Genomic DNA, 24667 nt, shown 5'->3' on the forward strand with positions numbered 1-24667 from the left:
GTAAATGTGCTTCCATCTAGACAGCTGCTCAGAGCAAAATCCTAGAAAGGATAGATGATTTCTCTCTTTTCCTCATACCCTTTTTCTAAACCCTCAGCAAGTAAGCTCTGCTCCCAAAATGTATCTTGTTTGTCCTTATGCCGTTTGATCTTCATCCAATTATGCACCAGATAATTTTTCAGTTGTAGAAGCTATGACCATTTTCATTATGAATATTATTTCACTCCTTTGCTTATAATTTCCAATGGCTTCCTGTTGCACTTAGAATAAAAGTCGAATCTATGGTGATTTCTAGGCCACGTGTAGTCAGGAGCTCTCACTATCTCTCTGACCTCACCCTCCACCACACTGCCTCTGTCAGTCTGGCTTGCTTTCTTCTGTTTGAAGATTCTCACTGCAAGGACTATCCAGCTGCTATTTCTGTGTCTGGAATATTCTTCCTCCAAATCTTTATGTGGTTAATTCCTTCTTATCATTTATATTTTAGCCCCAAAGTCTCCTTCTCTGGGATGACTTCCCTGAATAATTTTACTTCCCCATGAAACCCACATGCCAGGTATTTCTAGCGCATCACCCTGCTTTATTATCTCCATTGAACTTAAGACTATCTGAATGAATACATGTGCTTGATTATTTTGATAAAAGGAGGGGTCTAATTAGTCTTGTTCTTCGTCATATCTCCTAGACCTTGACAAATGTTTATTGAATCAATGAATGTTTTCTGCAAGTCTCTGAGCAGTATTTGTGCTTGATACTTTTGTGGGGAGTTCATTGGTCCTTATTTGATAGGATCTTTGCAAGTAGGATATGGGCTTCCTAGGTGACTCAGTGGTAAAGAATCCACCTGCAATGCAGGAGACGCAGGTTCAATCCCTGGGTTGAGAAGATCCTTTGGAAAAGAAAATGGCAACCCATTCAGTTATTCTTGCCTAGGAAATCCCATGGCCTGCTGGGCCACAGTCCATGGGGTCACAAAAGAGTTGGACACGACTTAGTGACTAAACAACAATTACAAGTAGGATAGAAGCCATCATTAAGACAGTCTATTTATATAGGTTTTGGAGGAGAATCTGACAGCCTTCGATTCAGGAAAAACTTTTAAACTGCCAGTGCATCACAGAGCCAATTTTGACACATGTATTGAAAATGTTTCCTAAATTCTGTATGTATATCTTCAATTTTTTTAAAAAATATTACCCACATATGGCATGTCCTTTATAGCTAAATGATTCTTTTAACACGTTTGCCACTGTTTCTCTGCCTTTCCCCCTCATTTTTATTTATATTGAAAACTTGCTAAATGTAAGTGGTTGTGTTCTAAATGCTGACAGGAAAAAAGACATTACAATGGCAGAGAGATCTGTTGTCACTTAGCCAAATGCTTCTTCAAGTAGCTAAGTTCTCATTAGAAAGCCAACTTTCCAGAGTAGTTCAGAGGTGTTGTTTAGAATGATCCCACCTTACTGAGTCAACATGTCATGTTGTGAGATCCTGAGGCTACTTGCCCTGGAGTGCCACCAAATGGCACTCTATCCCAATCACCACTAAATAATGTGAACCCCAAAGCCTAATCTTTAGACTCTAAGAATACAACCTGCATCTCCACAAGGAGAGATTGGATTTTCTTTAAAATGATTTAAAATGGTTTTTAGTTTATTATAATAACCAAACCTTCATATTTAAAGTAATTGCATTAACTGCCATTGCAAACAAAGCTGAATTTATATTTTTAAGTTCATTTTTCATAGTATTTACCGTTTGCCCCTCTGTTCATCTACTTGACTCAAATCACGACACAATTATCATAGGAATTTTTAAATTTCTCTGTTGGAGAGAAGGGTAAGAATCTAACTTGAAAAGACAATTTCTAGAGAAGAAAATTAATGCATATCTTTAGGAGATAAAGATAAACAAAGTAAATAATATTTTTAAAAGACCAAAGCTTTTCAAATATCAATCTTCAATTTTTTTGTTTTTTAACAGAAATTTTTTGTTATTTTTTTAATCAAAAATTACAGTGAAAACTAAATTTCCACTTTCACATTAAATGAAGACAGTGATGGTAACACTAAAACCAAACAGATTTCTGATAGTTATTATTCAAATCTGATAGTTTTGGGGTGCTTTTTTGTCACAAAAATAGGAATGTACCTTTACAAAGGCTAAAAATAGACCATCTTTTTAAAATTAATTAATTACTTTGGCTGCACCAGTTCTAAGTCGTGGCATGAGAGAACTCCAGTCTTCATTGCAGCATGTGGGATCTAATTCCCTGACCAGGGATTGAACCCAAGCCCCCTACTTTGGGAGTGCAGAATCTAGCCTCTGGCCCATCAGGGAAGTCCCAAAATAGATCATCTTTTTAGACCAAAAAAGTGATCATTCACGAAAGTCTATGAGTATACCTAAACTAGTGATACAAATCGAATAGAATTTGTCAAAATTAGTCACATCTAATAACACATCCGCCATGTCCTTGTATAAAATATCATAGGAAGAAAAAGATTTTATCAGGTTTGTTCACAGACGACCTAAGACAGCATAGACAGTATTACCTGAGACGTAAGGAAACACAATATTTTTTTTTAACCTTTTCAGTTCAACACTTTCACTCAGTAAAATAGCTTAGGATCTGAAACTGAGAAAAAGTATTTGAATACAAGCAACTTGTGAAACATCCAGGATATTACTGAACTTACACCCAACTTGCCCACTCAGTACACAGTTCAGATGGAAGAGACGCTTCTCCCCACAGGAGCCTGTATTGTCTTCAATACTATGCTTCCTGTTGTCTTAACACAGGCAAACATTTTCTGGGTAGTAATTTAATGTTCCTATTAGTAAAAGAGGTAACTAGCCCCCATGGAATTGGATGGGGGATTTCCTCAGTGTTCTTTATTTTGATGTTTGGAATTAGTGATGCCACATTCTAGAGCAAGATGCTCAGGAGTTGCTGTGCCCAAAGGGCTGATAAAGCAAAAAGATCTATTTATTCCTTGATTTGATACACAGATACAGGCTTCAAAAGCAAAGTTAGCTATGATATAAAAGCAACATTGCATGTGATATCATATAAAAAATAACTATTTGTATTATTTATTCATTTTCCAATTATGTTCAAATCTGAGTTCTTCAATAACTTCCTCATATGAGGAGCAAATGGACACTAACACAGAGATAATCTATTAACTGTGATAATTAAGTATTAATGCCAAGTATTTCAAGTTATCAGTTTAATGGGACTTGCCTAAAGACATCCCTTATTACTATGCATTAAAAATATCCAAATATGAAAGACACTGTAGCAGTCTTCAAGAACTTTTAAATCTATTTTGGAAAAACAAAATAAATGTAAAGTCACCTAGGCCCAGTGACAAATTGGTGGTATCAGCATTAATTTTGAGAGACCAAACATGGTAAAAGAAGTCAATTAGTTTTCCAATTTAAATATAATAAAAATTATATGAAGGGAACTTGTCAATATCTATCACAGTTAATGTTTATAAAAATTTAAAACTGCAACAGTGCATGTAGGAATTTATCCTATTGAAATACATCCATCTGGGTACAAAGATACATGTAAAAATAGCACCATTGGTTGCTATAAGAGTTTATCTCTGAAAAGCATGGAAACAAATGTCTGATGATAGAGTACTGAATACACAAAATAAATTACTATATCCATATAATAGGAAAGTATATGTAATTGTTGTTTAGTCACTAAGTCATGTCTGACTCTTTTGTAACCCCATGGACTATAGTGGCAGGGCTCCTCTGTCTATTGGATTTCCCAGCTAAGAAAACAAGTGCGTTGCCATTTCCTTCTCCAGGGGATCGTCCCCACCCTGGTATCAAACTCGCATCTCTGGGGTCTCCTGCAATGACAGGCAGATTCTTTTACCACTCAGCCACAGAGGAATGTAGTACTATATAGTTATTTTTTAAAATGAGTTAGAATTGAAACTTTAGTTTATGAAGTAACTTCTGAGAAGTATTGATTGAATAAGTCATCAACTATATCAGTTCAGGGGCTCAGTCATGCCTGACTTTTTGTAACCCCAAGGACTGCAGCATTCCAGGCTTCCCTGTCACTTACCAACTCCTGGAGCTTGCTCAAACTCATGTCTATTGAGTTGGTGATGCCATCCAACCATCTCATCCTGTCATCCCCTTCTCCTCCTGCCCTCAATCTTTCCCAGCATCAGGGTCTTTTCCAATAAGCCAGTTCTTCACATCAGGTGGACAAAGTATCAGAGCATCAGCTTCAGCATCAGTCCTTCCAATGAATATTCAGGACCGGTTTCCTTTAGGATGGACTGGTTTGATCTTGCTGTCCAAGGGACAGCAAGAGTCTTCTCTGACACCACAGTTCAAAAGCATCAACTCTTTGGCACTCAACTATGCTTATGGTCCAACTCTCACATCCATACATGACAATTCAAAAACCCTAACTTTAACTATGCAGACTTTGCAAAGTAATGTCTCTGACTTTTTACTACACATCTAGGTTTGTCATAGCTTTTCTTCCAGGGAGCAAGCGTCTTTTATTTCATGGCTGCAGTCACCATGGGCAGTGATTTTGGAGCCCAAGGAGATAAAGTCTGTCACTAATTCCGTTGTTTCCCCACCTGTTTGCCATGAAGTGATGGGACCAGATGCCATGATCTTGGTGTTCTGAATGTTGAGTTTTAAGTCAGCTTTTCACTCTCCTCTTTCACTTTCATCAAGAGGCTCTTTAGTTCCTCTTCACATTCTGCCATAAGAGTGGTGTCATCTGCTTATCTGAGGTTATTGATATGTCTCCCTGAAATCTGGATTCCAGTTTGTGCTTCATCCAGTCTGGCATTTTGCATGATGTATTCTGCATAGAAATTAAACAAGCAGGGTGACAATATACAATCTTGACATATTCCTTTCCCAATTTGGAACCAGTCCATTGTTCTGTGTCTGGTTCTACTGTTGCTTCTTGACCTGTATACAAGTTTCACAGGAGGCAGGAAAGGTGGTCTGGCATTCCCATCTCTTGAAAAATTTTCCACAATTTGTTGTGATCCACACAGTTAAAGGCTTTAGTGTAGTCAATGATGTTGCAGAAGTGATGTTTTTCTGGAATTCTCTTGCTTTTTCTATGATTTCATGGATGTTGGCAATTTGATCTCCAGTTCCTCTGCCTTTTCTAAATCCAGCTTGAACATCCAGGAGTTCTCGATTCACATACTGTTGATGCCTAGCTTGGAGACTTTTGAGCATTACTTTGCTAGCATATGAGATGAGTGCAATTGTGTGGCAGTTGAAACATTCTTTGGCATTGCCCTTCTTTGGGATTGGAATGAAAACTGACCTTTTCCAGTCCTGTGGCCACTGCTGAGTTTTTTAAATAAGCTGGCATATTGAGTGCAGCACTTTCACATCATCATCTTTTAAGATTTGAAATAGCTCAGCTGGAATTCCATCACCTCCACTAGCTTTGTTCGTACTGATGCTTTCTAAGGCCCACTTGACTTCACACTCCAGAATGTCTGACTCTAGGTGAATGATCACACCATCGTGGTTATCTGGGTCATTAAGATCTTTTTTGTATAATTCTTTCTGTATATTCTTGCCACCTCTTCTTAGTATCTTCTGCTAGGTACCGTTATATGTCTGTTTAAGTATTTGTTTAGCTTTGCTAGGTATCTGTTAGGTCCATACTGTCTCTGTTCTTTATTGCGCCCATCTTTGCATGTAATGTTCCCTTGGTATCTCAAATTTTCTTGAAGAGAGCTCTAGTCTTTCCCATGGTATTGTTTTCCTCTATTTCTTTGCATTGTTCACTTAGGAAGTCTTCTGATTGATACCCTAAAATAAATTTCACTTGATCATAATGTATGATCCTTTTAACATGTTGTTAAATTCAGCTTGCTAATATTTTGTTGAGAATTTTCACATCTATGTCCATCAGGGATATTGGTCTATAATTTTCTCGTGGTGTCCTTGTCTGGTTTTGGTAAGAAGGTAATGTTAGTCTCATAAGATAAGTTTGACAGTGATCCCTCCTCTCTTTCCTTTTTGGAATAGTTGGAGAAAGTTTGATAATCATTTTTCTTTAAATGTTTGCTAGATCTTACTGGTGAATCCATCTGGCCCTGGACTTTTCTTGGTTGGGAGGGCTTTTGATTACTGATTCAATCTTCTTACGAGTAAGCAGTCTGTTCAGGTTTTCTATTCATGACTCAGTCTTAGTATGTTGCATGTTTCTAGGAACTTACTCATTTCTTCTAGGTTATTTACCTGGTTGGTAAATAATTATTCATAGCAGTCTCTTATAATTCTTTGTATTTCTGTGGTATCAGTTGTAACATCTCCTCTTTCAGTTTTGGTTTTATTTATTTGAGTCATCTGTCCTTTTTTTTTTTTTTTTTTTTTTTGGTGATTTAATTAAAGTTTGTCAATTTTGTTTATCCTTCCAAAAAGCCAACTCTTAATTTCATTGATATTTTCTGTTGTCTTTTTCTTTCTATTTCTGGTCTGATCTTTGTTATTTCCTTCTTTCTACTAACTTTGGGTTTGTTGGTTCTCTGGCATATTTTAATATCATTAATTGTGATCTTATTTTAAGCATAGTTTTCTTTCCCACTTTTCACTATTTTGACACTAATATTTCACCAGGCTATTGTAAAATTTAAATGGCAGTAAAATATTCCTTTCCAATGTACCATGTTTTCTTAACAACCCTTTACTCTTTTCATCAGTGCTATGATAAACATTTGTTCATGAAGCTTTTTTAAAAATCTGATTTGTTTCTTAAGATCAGCTTCTAGAATTTCAAAGTCAAATACTGTGAAAAATTTAAATAATCTGGAAACACAAAGCTAAATTTCTTTCAAACATGTTCTTAAATTTACACACCCACAGATGTGCACGGGGATTCATACATTTTTCACAGAGATATAGGCCCATTTCACACTAATTCTAAAATAAGTTATTTTAAGGAAACAAAAATTGACATTTAGCATTAAATGCTTTCTTGATGTTTGATATTACTATAAAGTTAACTTCAAGTATATAGTTCTAGAATTTCATTCTAATACACTGCTACTATATGTTTTCAAAGAAGCTTTAAAGCCATTTTAGAAGATTCAGAAAATTGATTAATGCCATGCTTATTCAAGTTATATTTGCCTTTTATCACATTAAATTACAAATATATCTAGAACACATATTCATATTATAGAACTTAGAGCATAATGTTTATTACTTACATTTGTTTTTAATTGTCATATCTTCGCTTTGCCCATGAGATCAAAACTATGGTTTACCTGGTATTGCCTTTATTGTGTAATACAACCCTCAGTTATATTGTTCCTACAGAGAAAATTGACTATATTGAAATAATCTTCCATTATGATCATCTCCATAAAGACTTTGCATGAAAGTAGAGCATTCTTAAAATTTTTTGAACAACTACATATGACCATAACCCACTTTACCCTTGTAATCACTTAAATAATTATTGAGTCCTTTCACCATGAAAGCATAGTACCAGGGACTGAGTGGACATACATGGAGATTCACTGATCTAGTTTGGAGATGAACAAGGATCTGGAAACCGTATGTCAGGATGTCCTAGGTGGCGCTAATGTTGAAAAACTCAAATCCCAAGGCAGGAGAGGTAAGAACCATAGGTTTGAACCCTGGGTCAGAAAGCCAGGAGAAGGAAATGGCAACCCACTCCAGTATTCTTGCTTGGAGAAACTCATGAACAGAGGAGCCTGGAGCGCTACAGTCTATAGGGTCACAAAGAGTCAGACATGACTGAAGCAACTTAGCACGCATGCATGGGAGCATAGAAGGCACATTTGAACTTACCAAGAGAGGAAACGTTATTTGAGCTAACATTTGAAGAATTAGATGTTAGAGAATAATGAGGAAACATTACCATTCTGTGGGAAGAACATATGTAAAGACACAGAGTCATTTTTTTTTAAGTTTGATACATTCTAGAATCTACAGGAGGTATTAGTAAAATAAGAGTTGAGCTTGGGAGGGTAGGAATAAACACAAAGCAGAACTAGTATGCAGAGGCTCCATCATGAATTATATGCTACTGCGTTATAAAAGGAGTTTAGATTTTATTCTGTAGATAATGGGAAACGAGTGAAGAACTGTGCCATGAGAAAAATTTCATGTTATAATCTTAAATCTTGTGCTGTGCAGTGAATATCTTGGAGACAGAGAGAGCCTAGAGGTGAGGGCATTTGAGAAGTTTTTATATGAACCCAGACAAACATTAGCGTCTTCACTGAAAGTGAAAAGTGAAAGTGAAAGTTGTTCAGTCATGTCCAACTCTTTGAGACCCCATGGACTACACAGTCCATGGAATTCTCCAGGCCAGAATACTGGAGTGGGTAGCCTCTCCCTTCTCCAGGGGATCTTTCCAATCCAGGGATCGAACCCAGGTCTCCCGCATTGCAGGCAGATTCTTTACCAGCTGAGCCACAAGGAAGTCAAGGGTAATGAAATTAAAAGGAAAAATAAGATAATAAAATACTGTATTTTATGAGAAAGATGGTAAAAGCAATAAGACATACGAATTGACTGAATATGGAAGATGTTGCCTAGAACCAATTCTGTAAAAATTGTCTCAGATAGATTATTCAGGAAGATCTCATTAATTTATTAAAATTGAAGGAAAAGGTCAAGATGGTTTCTCAAGTCAGCATTATAGTATACTTGTCTGTAAAAGAGATTTTAATTTATTTACACACAGAAGACTTACCAATCACATTTTGGTGGTATTAGAAACAGAATAAAGGGAATTTTGACAGAAACAAAGATTCAAGGGAAATTGTGCTCTACCAGACAATATTACTTCTAAATTTGAGATGTTGTATAAATTGGTTAGGGCTGGACTACGAAAACAAAGCACCACACATAGGGTAGTTTGAACAACGAAAATTTATTTTCTTACTAATTTAGACACCAGCCTGTTAGAAGTGTTGATTTCCTCCAAGACTTCTCTCTTTGGCTTATACATGCCCACATTCTCCCTGTAGCTTTACACAATTTTTGTGTGTGTGTGTGTTTGTCCTAATCTCTTGTTCTTTTAAGGACCACAGTTATATTAAATTAGGGCCTCATTTTACCTTGATTATGTCTCTGAGTCCCTTGGTTGTCTCTGTGGTTGTCTTCAAATACAACCACATTCTGAGGTACTGAGAGTTAGGATTTCAACATATGAATTTCAAGGGATAAAAGTGAGCCCATAACAGATATAGTGGCAATGGTCTCAAATGGTATTTTCATTCTTATACAATTGAGAATGAATGTCATATGAAGAAAATTACATAAATTAAGAAAATTTTTAGCAAAATATTTTTTGCAGTTAAAACTCCTAAGTTCATTTTCATTCCCAGTTATTAGAGAGCATATCTTCTCATTACTAATGTGGTTTATTTATTTATAAGAAAACCCTAATAAAAACAAAAAAGAAAGAAATTGTGAAGGCATTTCACTACATTTCAACATTGTTTATCAAAACTGGTCAAGTTAATTGTGTAACCTACATTTATTTGTCAGAGAAACTGGATTATTATCTGTTCAGCAATGGGAAGCCAGTGGAAAAGTTTTTGTAGTTTTTGTTCAGATGGAATCACATCCAAAATTTTCAAGATACTGAGACTTTAAAAATCAAGATTTATAAAGGCTGAAAATGATCACTAGTCAGAGGATGTGGCTATATTATGCAAAACAGCTAAAATTCACTTACACTAAATGAAACTTCAATTTAGACTTTAAGATTGAGAAGGGCTGGTATCAAATACTATGCTTTAATAGATTTTGGGGAGTCCTATTTAACCATTTTATTTTTTTAAAATTAATTAATTTATTTTAATTGGAGGCTAATTACTTTACAATATTGTAGTGGTTTTTGCCATACATTGACATGAATCAGTCATGGGTGTACTTCTCTGCTGAAGTACAACATACCATACAGTAGAAAATTATAGCTTCCTAAAAAACCATCTGTGAGATTTTTTAAAAGCAAAACCATCTCTATGGATACTTACACAAAATAGATGATAAGACATTCCAAGCAGAGAGCATGACCTAATAGTGCTTATCACAGCATCATCCAAACCAAGAATTTCAGGTTCTATTCCTACCTTCTCCATTTCCTCTCTGCAATCTGCAGTTTATCTGCTTTTTAGTTTAGTTCTCCCTTTGTAAGAAAACTGTGCAAAAGAATTGCTATTTGTTTCACATTTTCCTAGCAATGGGCCAAGGGGAGGAAGGGAATGAGTTAGAGTATATCATATAATCCAATAAGAATTCTGAGATTCTCAAAAGCATATCTCATTGTAAAATATTATTATAGTCCTGAAAATCAGAAATTACCCAGTTGCCAGACAATCACCACAACAGCAGACAACAACAACAAAAAGACCCAGATGAGGATATATGGGGCCAGAGACTTTTATTGTGTTCCTACTCTGAGTTACGTAGCGTGTTGTGTTATTTGTATGCTCTACAAATAGAATTTGTAAATTAAAAAAATAATTTTATTTTAGTCTTAAAAAAAGATTAGGAAATTAAGGCTGTGAGGGAGGTTAAATGATTTTCCCAGCTTACTCTAACCAGCCAACAATGGAATTAGTATTTTAAAATAAGTCTGACACCCAAATCATGCACACATCCCCACAACATGCCATAGAGGCCAGGATGGTCATTACTGCTATACAAATGTGGTCAGAACAATCCAGAGAGCCATGGAAGTCATATTTGTCTGGATTAAACAACTCAATCTACAAACCACTTATAACCTTAATGTAACTTTATTATAACTTTAATATATGGTGGAAAATAGGATTTCCAAAAAAAAGAAGAAGGAGAAGAACAAGGACCTGAAACTAGCTCCAGCAAAGAGGGCAAGTGAGCAATTAAAAATAAACCTTTCATGATCTGCTCCTTCAGGGAAGTAATACTTTTCAATCCTGCTTAACCCAAAGTAATCTGTGTTATTTGAAGTATTATAACCACTGGTAACAAATCAGAGTTTATTATGTCCTTTCACAAGCAAAGATTTCACAGAAACAGGAAGTGCATATGAAAAGAGATCAGGTTATCCATGTTACAATGTGTGACTTTCTGTTATATCTGAAGGGAGTCACCTTCTGTACCTCATGAGTGTTGGGAGTTCCATCCTCCACAATCTAGACGAGGAAGTCTTTTCTCCATTCTGGCTGGGAAACCAGGATATTTTCAGTCCTCGTGGGCACCCAAACACAAGTGAAGTCATAAAGCCAGAGAGGAATTTGCACACCATTCAGGCCAATACTTTACACATGAGAGCCATTCTTTAGACACACCTGTGGTTAATAACAGAATCCCAGATAAGAAAGCTCAAGATTTCAAAAATTCAACTATTCCTCCCAAACAAATGCATAGTTTCATTTGTAAAGTAGGGCATCATTACCTAAAGATAACAGCATCTGCAGAAATACTTACTTAGCAACTAAATCACAAGGTCTTCCTTAGAGCTTCCTTTAGGCTAGAAATAGTCCCTGCTTAGCCAGCTGGCCTGAAAAACTAGCAACAAACATAAAAACCAAAAGAACTGCAGAGCTCATTCTATCTCCACAACTACTTATAAGAGTATTTGTAGCACTTTTTTGAGACTGAGGATCATAACACTAATGGAAGGAAGAAATGCCTGGATTTTCTTCATTTGTGGCATGTTTTTATACCTGTAAACACCTACCTTGCTAGTTAACCTAATGGTATTAAATAAAATAATTTTTTTATTCAACTGTTTCTTAATTTTAAAGCTGGCATGATTTGCAAAGACCATGACAGCCATGACTTATTCCGAGGCCTCAGCTCTGCCATCCAATGCGCTTGGAGAAGACAACAGACACAGTACCACCCATAACTCATGGACCCATGGGAGCATGAATTATCCTGATTTCCAGGTGGCCTCAGGGGTCTTAAAAGAGGATACCTTCACTGTCTTGATACTAAAAACACATTTTTACAAGCTTCTATTGCTGTTATAATTTTGTCATGTTATTTTCCTAATTTATCTTATTTGCTGAGAAAGCAAATATTTTCATATTAATGCTATCCTGATTATAAGGCAAAAAATAAACTTATGTCATATTTATTCCTATAATAACACGCAGTATTTTAAGTCTGCACATGGGCCATCAAGGAGATAATAGCTCTGCAACAAATTATCTGTTTAAAAAAATGCTACTTCCCATTTATTTTGACTTAAGTAGAGGCAGAGAGACCCATCTAACAAAGCCTGATTGAATCACTTACATCATCATATTTTCATGGAGCACTAATTTTTTTTTTTAATTTATTTTTTTATTTTTCAGTGGGTTTTGTCATACATTGATATGAATCAGCCATAGAGCTACACGAATTCCCCATCCTGGTCTCCCATCCCACCTCCCTCTCCACCCGATTCCTCTGGATCCCCCCAGCCCAACGGGCCCGAGCACTTGACTCAAGCCTCCCACCTGGGCTGGTGGTCTGTTTCACCACAGATAATATACATACTGTTCTTTCGAAACATCCCACCCTCCCCTTCTCCCACAGAGTTCAAAAGTCTGTTCTGTACTTCTGCGTCTCTTCTTCTGCCCTGCATATAGGGCCATCGTTACCATCTTTCTAAATTCCGCATATATGCGTTAGTATACTATAATGTTCTTTATCTTTCTGGCTCACCTCACTCTGTATAATGGGCTCCAGTTTCATCCATCTCATTAGAACTGATTCAAATGAATTCTTTTTAACGGCTGAGTAATATTCCATGGTGTAAATGTACCACAGCTTCCTTATCCATTCATCTGCTGATGGGCATCTAGGTTGCTTCCATGTCCTGGCTATTATAAACAGTGCTGCGATGAAGATTGGGGTGCACGTGTCTCTTTCAGATCTGGATTCCTCAGTGTGTATGCCCAGAAGTGGGATTGCTGGGTCATATGGTAGTTCTATTTCCAGTTTTTTAAGAAATCTCCACACTGTTTTCCATAGTGGCTGTACTAGTTTGCATTCCCACCAACAGTGTAAGAGGGTTCCCTTTTCTCCACACCCTCTCCAGCATTTATTGCTTGTAGACTTTTGGATAGCAGCCATCCTGACTGGCGTGTAATGGTACCTCATTATGGTTTTGATTTGCATTTCTCTGATAATGAGTGATGTGGAGCATCTTTTCATGTGTTTGTTAGCCATCTGTATGTCTTCTTTGGAGAAATGTCTGTTTAGTTCTTTGGCCCATTTTTTGATTGGGTCATTTATTTTTCTGGAATTGAGCTTCAGGAGTTGCTTGTATATTTTTGAGATTAATCCTTTGTCTGTTTCCTCATTTGCTATTATTTTCTCCCAATCCGAGGGCTGTCTTTTCACCTTACTTATAGTTTCCTTTGTTGTGCAAAAGCTTTTAATTTTCATTAGGTCCCATTTGTTTATTTTTGCTTTTATTTCCAATATTCTGGGAGGTGGGTCATAGAAGATCTTGCTGTGATTTATGTCAGAGAGTGTTTTGCCTATGTTCTCCTCTAGGAGTTTTAGAGTTTCTGGTCTTACATTTAGATCTTTAATCCATTTTGAGTTTATTTTTGTGTATGGTGTTAGAAAGTGTTCTAGTTTCATTCTTTTACAAGTGGTTGACCAGTTTTCCCAGCACCACTTGTTAAAGAGGTTGTCTTTTTTCCATTGTATATCCTTGCCTCCTTTGTCAAAGATAAGGTGTCCATAGGTTCGTGGATTTATCTCTGGGCTTTCTATTCTGTTCCATTGATCTATATTTCTGTCTTTGTGCCAGTACCATACTGTCTTGATGACTGTGGCTTTGTAGTAGAGTCTGAAGTCAGGCAGGTTGATTCCTCCAGTTCCATTCTTCTTTCTCAAGATTACTTTGGCTATTGGAGGTTTCTTGTATTTCCATACAAATTGTGAAATTATTTGTTCTAGTTCTGTGAAAAATACCGTTGGTAGCTTGATAGGGATTGCATTGAATCTATAGATTGCTTTGGGTAGAATAGCCATTTTGACAATATTGATTCTTCCAATCCATGAACACGGTATGTTTCTCCATCTGTTTGTGTCCTCTTTGATTTCTTTCATCAATGTTTTATAGTTTTCTGTGTATAGGTCTTTTGTTTCTTTAGGTAGATATACTCCTAAGTATTTTATTCTTTTTGTTGCAGTGGTGAATGGTATTGTTTCCTTAATTTCTCTTTCTGTTTTTTCATTGTTAGTATATAGGAATGCAAGGGATTTCTGTGTGTTAATTTTATATCCTGCAACTTTACTGTATTCATTGATTAGCTCTAGTAATTTTCTGGAAGAGTCTTTAGGGTTTTCTATGTAGAGGATCATGTCATCTGCAAACAGCGAGAGTTTCACTTCTTTTCCTATATGGATTCCTTTTACGTCTTTTTCTGCTCTGATATGATATTGTCATAGATGCTGAATATATAGGAAGATCTATGAAATAAAACCCATGCTTCCATGGAGTCTACTCTGATTAGTATTAATAGACACATACTTAAAATGCAGAACACATCAGTATAGGAAAAGTACACTGGACATCAAACAACTTGTTGTTGTTCAGCTGCTAAATCGTGCTGGACTTTTTGCAACCCCATAAAACACTGCAGTCCTTCACTATCTCCCAGAGACTGCTCAAAATTCATGTCCATCAAGTCAGTGATGCTGTGCAACCATCTTATCCTCTGTCATCCCCTTCTCCTCCTGCCCTCAATCTTTCCCAGCAGCAGGGTCTTTTTCAAAGAGTCAGCTCTTCACATCAGATGGCCAAAGTATTGGAGTTTCAGCTTTAGCATCAGTCCTTCCAATAAATATTCAGGATTGATTTCCTTTAGGACCGACTGGCTTGATCTTGTTTTCTAAGGGACAACTTAGCATTAGGAATTCTGTGAGAAAGAATCCTCTACTCGGAGCAAAAATCTACAAACTACAGCCCATAGACCAAAGTCACCTGCCACATGTTTTTATATGGTTCACAAGTTAAGACTGCTTTCTGTATTTTTAAATGATTGAACAAAATTCAAAGGAAGAACAATGTATTATGACACTTGAAAATTTCCGTGTCCACAGTTCTGCTGGAACACAGCTACACTCATTCGTTGACATTTTGTCTGTGTCTGCTTTCATGATACAGCAGCAGAGTTGAATGGTTGTTACAGAGATTATATGGCCCAGAAAGCCTGGAATATTTATTAAAACCATCTGGCACTTCACAGAAAAAAATAATTGTCAATCCCTGGCCTGGAGGATCAAGGAAAGTTTTATGAATGACCTGTGTTTTAAATCAGATCTTGAAGTAGAATTGGTACTGGTAGAATGTTGTGTGTGTGGCGGGGGGGTGGTGATTTTTCAAGGAAAGGATGAACAAAACATAGCATGAAGACAAAGCATGACTTTTTCAGAAGGCAGTGATTAAATACATGGGCTGCTGGGTAGAGAGCTTATGAAGAAGATTAATAGGAAATTCACTAAAGAGACATGTCAGGCGGGCTTTAGCATGAGGAGAAAAGAAGTGCTTCTCCCTCTGCTTCCCTCCAACCCCTTCCATTTTCCTGTAGAAATTAAAAACCATTGAAGGTGTTTTAAAACCGAGCAGTAACATAGTCAAAGGAAAGTTTTTCAAATGATTAATTTGGTAACAATGTGTAGGATGGCTAGGAGATTGGTGGAAAAAGGAGGCAAAAAAGAGAAGGGAGACTGAAAACAAAGATTTAGATAGGATTCCCTTAAGCAGTTCTGTCAGTAAAGAGGGAAGACAGAGAACTGAGCACTGTCTCACTGATACCTATAGACTCAGAGATCCACAGAGAGAACACAATATATACTGCTTGGATAAATTCACAAATGAATTAAAGAAAAGAAGGATGGAGAGGTAGAGAGGGGAGGAAAAAAGCTTTGATTTTGTCAGTTGATTGAGTGAAGTAAAGAATAAACACATGAACCAAGTTTAGAGTTAAGCTTTAGCCATGTAGGGTTTTAGGCAACAAAGAGGCATTCACAATAAAATATCTAGCAGCAGTGGGAAACATGAGATGCTGCTCTGGAGTATGATCAGGATGGAGATACAGATCAGCAGCAATCCAGCTCCTCCTTCAAACAGTCTGACAGTTCCTACAAGTTTCTCATGAATAATTAGGAGGAGTTCATTATGTGTGTATTTATTTTAGATACGCAACTCCCTAAACCTTCCAGAGAAAGTGGTAAAGACAGGACCTTGCACTATGTCTAGCAGTTTCCAAGGTGTGTCAAAGGTAACTGTATTAACAACAATCATTGGTCTCAGAGATTCCACACCCATGTCATTGCTTCCATCAACAGCAAAGAGAAAGAGAGAGGGAGAGAGACGGAGGTATCAGGACACCACTCTGTTATTTGCAAGAAGATACTTGCTCCTGGAAAATTATGACTCAGACAAGATGAATGGTGGAAATATCAGCTTAATTTTTTTCTCTCACCCAGATAGCTTTTAAATAGATCTGGGAAACAGGTTTCTAAAAGTGTGCTTATAAATGGTCTGTATTTATTTGCAAAGCTGCCCTGGAACCCTTCCCTGATCATGCCCATTTCCAGCAATTATCATTTTAAACTATGTTTTAAAAACCAAGTGGCTTCAGGAACATAGAAAAGGGCACATAACAATTTCACAGTGTGACACTCTTTCTGTGAGCTGCATTAACGCCAGAGGATTGCAATAAATAAAGTGGCTTTTTCTTAGCTGATTTATTCAAAGATACCCACATAGAACACCTTCAAAAGTCATAAGTAGTTTCCCACTTCCTAATGAACATTGACCTTTCTTGAAATACATGCTTGGTCATGCAATCTGGAGAAGTATCTGTCTGCATTTTATAAGCATCATTATCAGAACAATGGAATGCAGGGAATGAAAAATATCTTCACTAGGGATTTATGTTCATTAAGAACTCAGAAGACACAGTATCTGCACCTGCTACAAGATAATATTGGGCTTGCAAAGCAAAACAAGAATTTTAACGCAAAGTTTAAAGATATTTATACTATTGGTGGTTGTGATATTTATTGAACTGGGCCATGAAAAAACTAAAACCCAGATGACTTCTTATAAAGTGACCCAAAGTTCAGAATTTCAAGACCCTATTAGATACAAAGAATTTAGATTTGTGCCATCAAGCAAGAGAAAAGATACTAAAGATCAGATTACAAAGGAAGGAAGGGAGGAACAGGTCCTGCCAGTTCTGGCAATTCTTTCTGCCCACATACACATCTTACACTAAGTTTTCTATTTTTAATTGGGGTAGAAAATGCCTCAGATTGTACTCTCTGGCAGTCTGTCCTGCTAGGAATAACACTGAGAACCTAAAGGATGGCAACGAAAATCTAAACTGCTTTTCTAGGTCTTTATCTCCAGCATATGGTTACCCGTGACATTGCCCATGTGGTCCCCCAATAATAATGTCACCCTTTGCACCCCAGTCACATAACTGAGGGCCTTTCTCTCAGCCTTATGACTGTGACAATGAAATGTATGGGAGCCTATTGAAGCTCAGAGCAGTTCAGGATAGGGGTTGACCAGTATGCCTCTTCCTGTTTTAGGGTTCTCATCACTGTCAATAATAATAATACCCTGACTTTAAATAGTAGCTGTCCTCCAAAAAGCACAAATTATTCTCATATATATTACTTTATTCATCCTCATAGTTTCCTACAGATGGCAATAGTGGTAAGGAACCTGCCTTCCAGTGCAGGAGACATAAGAGACACGGGTTCAATCCCTGGATCAGAAAGATTCCTTGGACCGGGGCATGGCAACCCATTCCAGTATTCTTGCCTGAAGAATCCCATGAACAGAGGAACCTGGTGGGCTACAGTCCATGGAGTCACAAAGAGTTGGACACGACTGAGGTGACTTAGCACGCAACAAAATAAGGATTTGTTGATTGCCGCAATGGAAGAACCAAGAGACAGTAAGTTAACAGATAACAAAAAATGATGCCAGAATATGCTTGATCCTTTAACCTTGATTTCTGATTTAAAACTCTCATATTTTATATGCTAACTTATAATTAATACAAAACTTGTCTCCAGTGGATGGTGGTTATTTCTTGGTTATAGGTTCCCCACCCCTTATCAGAAGTAGATTGTTCCTATGATACCTTTCATAAGCCAAAATGGTATAAGCGAAGAAGAAATTACCTTAAGGTACATCTTGCTAACAGATGCACAAATAAATGAAGATAAAGCACAGAGGCTCAAAGACACAGTTCAAAGCTATGGCAGCTGGGATTTGAGATGCTGAACGTAGTTCCCGGGGAAAGAGCTAGGCAGGACCACTCTTCATTGCTTTGGGCATGCGCTCCCCATGTAATGGCCACAAAATAAGTACTGAGTGCCATTTTCACCTTGCCTTTTCTGTAAAAGCAAAAACAGATATTAATGTAGGTTTGTATAAAAGTAAAGCGGTATAATACAAACTTTTGAAAAGCAGGGGTAGCTGTATTTGGAAAAAGCCTAGAGAATTAAAGGTAATTCTTGATTGCAAATTTGAACATAATTAATCTTTGTTGAGCTATCACAAGCTAAATGTTTTCAACATTGTCATTCTAAACTCAGATTTTATAGTGTAAGAAATAACATTTGGCTGTGAAAGGGTTAAGTATTCATGTCTAGGTAGTCTCCTATGTCTAGTGGCTTTCAGTTTTTTTCCAATTTTTGTGACTGAGTCAACTTTGAAAAAGTGAAAGGAGATCCCAAATTTTCTTAAACTCTGAGCAAGTTCTTCAGAGCAAGCATGAAATATAGAGTCATGTTAATTGTTAATGTGCTATTTGACAGGTCAAAAAACACTGTTTGGGCATGATAAACTGTCTACAGACAGACACTGAGACATCAAAATGGAAACAAAAAAGCAGACAAGAGGTGCTGCCCAGAAAAGAGAAAGGGGGCTGGTGGGTCCTTGCAGCAAGTGTGAGAAGAGAGAGGAGTGTCAGAGGTTTATGATGTGGCTATGAGGTGAACAGAACACAATGCATATGGGAATAGGCAAAATAAAAAAAGGTGTGTTTAAAAAGGAAAGACTGTGACCAACAGATTTCAGATCCACAGAGATCCTATATGAGAAGTCTCTGACGAACACTAATTTTGTTTCTGATTCCTATGATAGGCATTGTGCTAGCACTTCATGCATCACCTCATTTGATTCTTACTACTTTCAATGTAGACTTCCCTGGTGGCTCCGATGGTAAAGTGTCTGCCTATAATGTGGGAGACCCAGGTTCGATCCCTGGGTCGGGAAGATCCCCTGGAGAAGGAAATGGCAACCCACTCCAGTATTCTTGCCTGGAAAATCCCATGGACAGAGGAGCCTGGTGGGCTACAGTCCATGGGGTCGCAAAGAGTCGGACACGACTGAGCGACTTCACTTCACTCTCAACGTAGGAGTTGCTCTGCATGGTTTAGAGATGAGAAATTGGGTTGAGATGTCACCTCACCTGCCATGGGTCCCACAGCTGCTAATGGGTAGAGTCAAAAAAGTGAAAAGTGAAAGTGAAAGTCTCTCGGTCATGTTCGACTCTTTGTGACCCCATCGACTATACAGTCCATGGAATTCTCCAGGCCAGAATACTGGAGTGGGTAGCCTTTCTCTTCTCCAGGGGGATCTTCCCAACCCAGGGATCGAACCCAGGGTAGAGTCAGAATAAGACTCCAAGGTTTGCTCTGAATCACGTTGCCATGCTGACTGATTTTGAAGCAATGCCGTGCTGTGCTTCAGTCACGTCTGACTCTGTGACCCCATGGACTGTAGCCCACCAGACTCCTCTGTCTATGCGATTCTCCAGGTCAGACTACTGGAATGGGTTGCCATCTCCTCATCCAGGCAGTCTTCCCGACCCAGGGATTGAATCCATGTGTCCTGCGAAGAGTCTCCTGCATTGCAGGAAGATTCCTTACCTCTGAGCCTCCTATTGGGAGACTTTGAGGCAATAGATTAAACCTATGACAAAAACTAACAAGGACTTTTTCTCAAGGATTTTCTCTCACACCAGTTCCTCTGTGCTTCCCTTTTTCTCTTGAACTAAAACACTCCCCCATATACTATGGGAGGAGTGGGTCAGAGACACATTGACATATTATACCTATTACTCATGTCTCCCAAGAACCTGAAGGGTAACTCTGTCCATGTAATCGTGAGCAGAGGCGTAATTAAGAATTTTGAGTACCTGAGTGAGTGCCAAGATTTATACTCCACTCCAACTAACTTTCTTTATTCCAGTTATAGAATCAAATATCATCTTTACACATACACCAAAGCCCAGTAAGTCAGGAGCATTTATGGATGCCCATCATGTGCAAATCTATACGGTAGAAACTGGGGCCAGTATCACACCCTGTCTGGTGTCTCCACGGGATTCAACTGTCTTTACCCTAGTTTTAGATCATTTTGCCATCAGTGGAGAGATATGGTCTATTCACATCAGTCCCCAACCAGCCAACTGAGGAACCTGCCATCGAAACCTAACTCCATCAGTCAATTCTTCAACAATCTCTAAATTGTTAAGCACAGCTTTCAAAGCCACTCACAGCCTTCTTTCCTTCCCCTGCCTCCACTCCCAATCTCTTCTCACACCTCACTCTCACATCATCCACATGGGATTACTTTCTGGTACATAAATACATCATATTCTTTCATGGTTCTGGGTCATTGAAAATCCTGTTCTTTTATCCCTGGGTGCTTTTTTTCTCTCAGAATCAGTAGGTAACTTCTTTTAGCATATTTTTGAGGTCCAGCTCAAAAGTTCCCTTCTGTAGAAATCCTTGTCTGTTTTCTATACTGCCTTCTCCCTCTGTGTTCTTGTGGAAGTGTACAATGCTTCTATTCTAGCATCCATTGTGTTACACATAGAATTTCCTCACATGACTGTCTCCCCACTGAATCTGTGATTTCCAGCACTTATGAGCAGAGCCCAACAATGTAGTAAATAATAGATGGTGACTGAATGGTCTCTGAGTCAGTGAAGAAATGAAACTATGACCGTACACTTTTCCTCAAATATCTCACAGTTTTGAGGTTTGTAAGTGTATGCATGTACTTTAGCATGACTGACATAGTTGTTCTCCCTGAATTCAAATGGAAGCTGTAGAGGTTGATTTTTAACCCAAGAGGGAAAAAAAAAATCTATTTGAGATTAGTGGGACTGTAGAATTGGCAAGCTCAAAGGACACAGCTCAGGAACCACAAAAATGTGGAGGAATAGGAAGGAAGTGAGTAAGAAGGGCAGCACAACTAGCCAGGCAGCTGTTATCATCACAGACACCAACAATAGCAGCATCTACACCAAGCTGCTTCATGCTCGATTCTTTGGCTGATTTTCTTCTCTGGTGACAGAACTTGGCTTCTCGGCCCTTGACAGTGCAGGACCTCCTCCTTCTGAGTCATCTGTTGCAGGTTGTCTCTGGCATCATTCCTCTACCGAGAGTGTATTTCCTCTTCCTATTCATCAACGTTGTTCTCTTGATAAATGCTGCAGCGATTTTCATTACATTGTGGAAGTACCCTTTGCCCTTAGAAATTTCATAGTGTAGCTAATGAGCACTTTTGTCTAAAATGTTTTCATCTTACAGTCTCTGATTTATTCTCAAAGCATTATCTTAAATGTAAGAAATGAGAATAAAGAAAGGGGTAAAAAAAAAACCACTTTTAAGAACACAGACATTTTACATATTACCTGTTCATGTTAACTGAATTTATAGTCACAACAAAGACTTTAACACTGTAAGTGAATAGAATTTATTGGGGAAAATTGAGTAATGGAAACATTTTATCAAGGGCATCTCAATAATCCATTCAACCAGCATATGCCTGACACTGTGCTATATACAAGTAACAACATCAATAAACAGAAATTTTCTAAATTCTAGTGCTTCATAATCTACAGGAAAGGTTATAATTATAAAGTGAGAAGAGGAAGAATTGAGATTATCCATGTAATAGACATAAATCTCATCTTACAAATTCACATGTACAAGAATTGCTTTTATTATTTTCTATAATTATACTTGTTTTTTTTTTAACACCAAGCCCCCATCTTCCAGGACAGCAGAAAATTTGATCTCGATAATTCTTAGTTCTTTTCCCCATATCCTCTTACCTGCTTCTTTGGAATGGGAAGGAAAAGAAACTGGAGGGCTTGCCACTTGGCTACGGAACTCCTCAGCTCAGGGCCCTTTGACCACCTGTGTGTCCTTCAGGACAAACAAGAAACTTTTACATGGCTTTCTCTGCCCCTAGTTCCCCAGACAGCCAGCCTCAAGGGCCTCACTGGAAAAAGGCAGAATCATGCATTGCTTCAGAAGACTGACTTTGGCATCACTTGAACCCACATCCTGAGCATGCCCTGACCTCAAGCAGAATGTTTTCAATTTTCTAAATTTCAGGTTTTCATCTTCAGAGTATTTTTATATATATATTATATTTATAATATAATTTATATGTAAATTATAATGTATAAAATATATTATAAAATATATGTATAATTATATATAATGTATTGTAAAATATTTTATTATTATAAAATATAAAATACATAATATATGTAGTATAAATATATATATATATACATGTATAATCTACCTAACAGAGTTGCTATAGGGGCAAAATGAGGTAATTAATATAAAATGTTAGGAACAATACCTGGTACCTTGTAAGAATTCAGTAACAGTTAATCACCCTCCTTTTCATGATTACTGACTCCATCATGCTCTGGATACCAGCAGAAGGACTACATGAGTCCTCACTGCTCCTAAGATGCACAGATCACTTTTCCTCCCTTTCCCAGGCCAGGGAGAAAGCTCCCTTGCTCTCCACCATTCTTCCCCCAGATTCACCACCTCCAGTCACACTCCATTCTATCTTGGAATTTTTCCTACGGTCACCTATCAATGTCCTCAGTAGGTTATGTTGTTGTTTTGGAGGGAAGAGGAGGGGTTCTTTTCCCCAAACTGCTCTGGTCAGGGAATAGAAAAGAGGAAAAAGGGGAACGTTTTGGTAAGTTTGTATAATTTATACAAATTAAAAGTATTTGTATCTCAAAATAAAAGTTAGTTGTTCTGATGCAAAGTGGTATAGAGACGTTAAAAGGGAAAAAGTTAATTCCCCCTGGGAAAAGCAGAGAAAGGCATAGGTGATCAAAACTGCACCCTGAAAGATGACTGCATGTTCACTGCACCTAAGATTTCCCTCACTCTTCTGTAAACTCTATGAGGGGAAGGGACAAATTCTATTTTGTTCTTCAGTATATCTCTAATATAGCTGGATGCCTGGCATGTCATAGGCACTTAATAAATGCAGGGTAAATAAAATAAATTTCTGTAAGAAGAGATAGCCTGCACAAAACCATGAGCCTAAAAATAGTTTCTGTATCCAGAGAAGTGACAAGTAGATGGAAGCATAGCTCTAGAGGGTAGAGAAGAAGCAAATAAATAGACATAAAATATTCTATAAAGGTAACTAGGATGAATTTATTGATCTTAGTAAAAAGTTTGCATTTTTTCTATACTGGAAAGATCAATTTAAGTAGTGAAACAATCACATGGTTATAAATAATGGGGATATGAAGCCCAATTTGACACAGAGCCGTTGGAGAACTAGACAGAGCCTGTAGTCGTCCAGAGGAGGACACTGAATTATTGGACATAATTATTTTCTCCTCTGTAATAGAATTATGCACCCACACGTTTGCCACAGCTTTGTGGAGGAGAAGTCTAAGTGAACTGCTACTTGACGTTGGACTTAGCCAAGTCTTCCTTTGACTGACATTTGTGGGCATAGCTCAGGCAGAAACTTGGAATGCACTTGTGCGCTCGAGGTAGCCCTTTGAGCTCTGGAATCTGCCAGAACTGAACTCTGGCCTAGGCTCCAGCGTGAGATGCATGGAGCAGTCCTGAACCCACCCTGCAGCCCGCAGCTCAGAGCAGGCTCACCCAACTGAAACCTGTGAGAATAAACACTTGTCCAAAGGTAGCCATTCAATTTCGGACTAGTTTCTTACAGAATACTCTAGATTCTAAACACTTGAGATTTTTTTAAACTTGGTGGCCTCCTCCTCACATTGCTGCCTCTGCTGTTAATAATCCCTACAAGACCCCAAAAGAGCTAAGGTTATGAGCAGCTTGTAGATTCTTCATTCTCCAACCAGGATTGAACCCGGGCCTGTGGCAGTGAGAGCGTGGAGTTCTTACCACTGGGCCACCAGAAAATCCCTTTTTTAAACAAATTGGAATATAGTTGATTTACAACATTGTGTACTTTCTCTTGTACAGTAAAAGTGACTCAGTTATACACATACACATACATATACACATATCCAGCCTTTTTAGACTCTTCTCTCATATAGGTCATTACATAGTATTGAGTAGATAGAGTTCCCTGTGCTATACAGTAGGTTCTTCTTACTTATCTTTTTTACATAATAATACTGTGTATATGTCAATCCCAATCTTCCAATTTATTCCTCCTCTCTTTTCCTCTTATAACCATAAGATTGCTTTAACATCTGTAATTCCATTTCTGTTTTGTAAATAAGGTCATTTGTACCATTTTTTTTTAGACTCCACATATAAACTATATCATATGACATTTGCCCTTCTCTGA

The sequence above is a fragment of the Muntiacus reevesi genome, chromosome 1 (assembly GCF_963930625.1).
Source record: "Muntiacus reevesi chromosome 1, mMunRee1.1, whole genome shotgun sequence".
NCBI classification, from domain to species: Eukaryota; Metazoa; Chordata; class Mammalia; order Artiodactyla; family Cervidae; genus Muntiacus; species Muntiacus reevesi.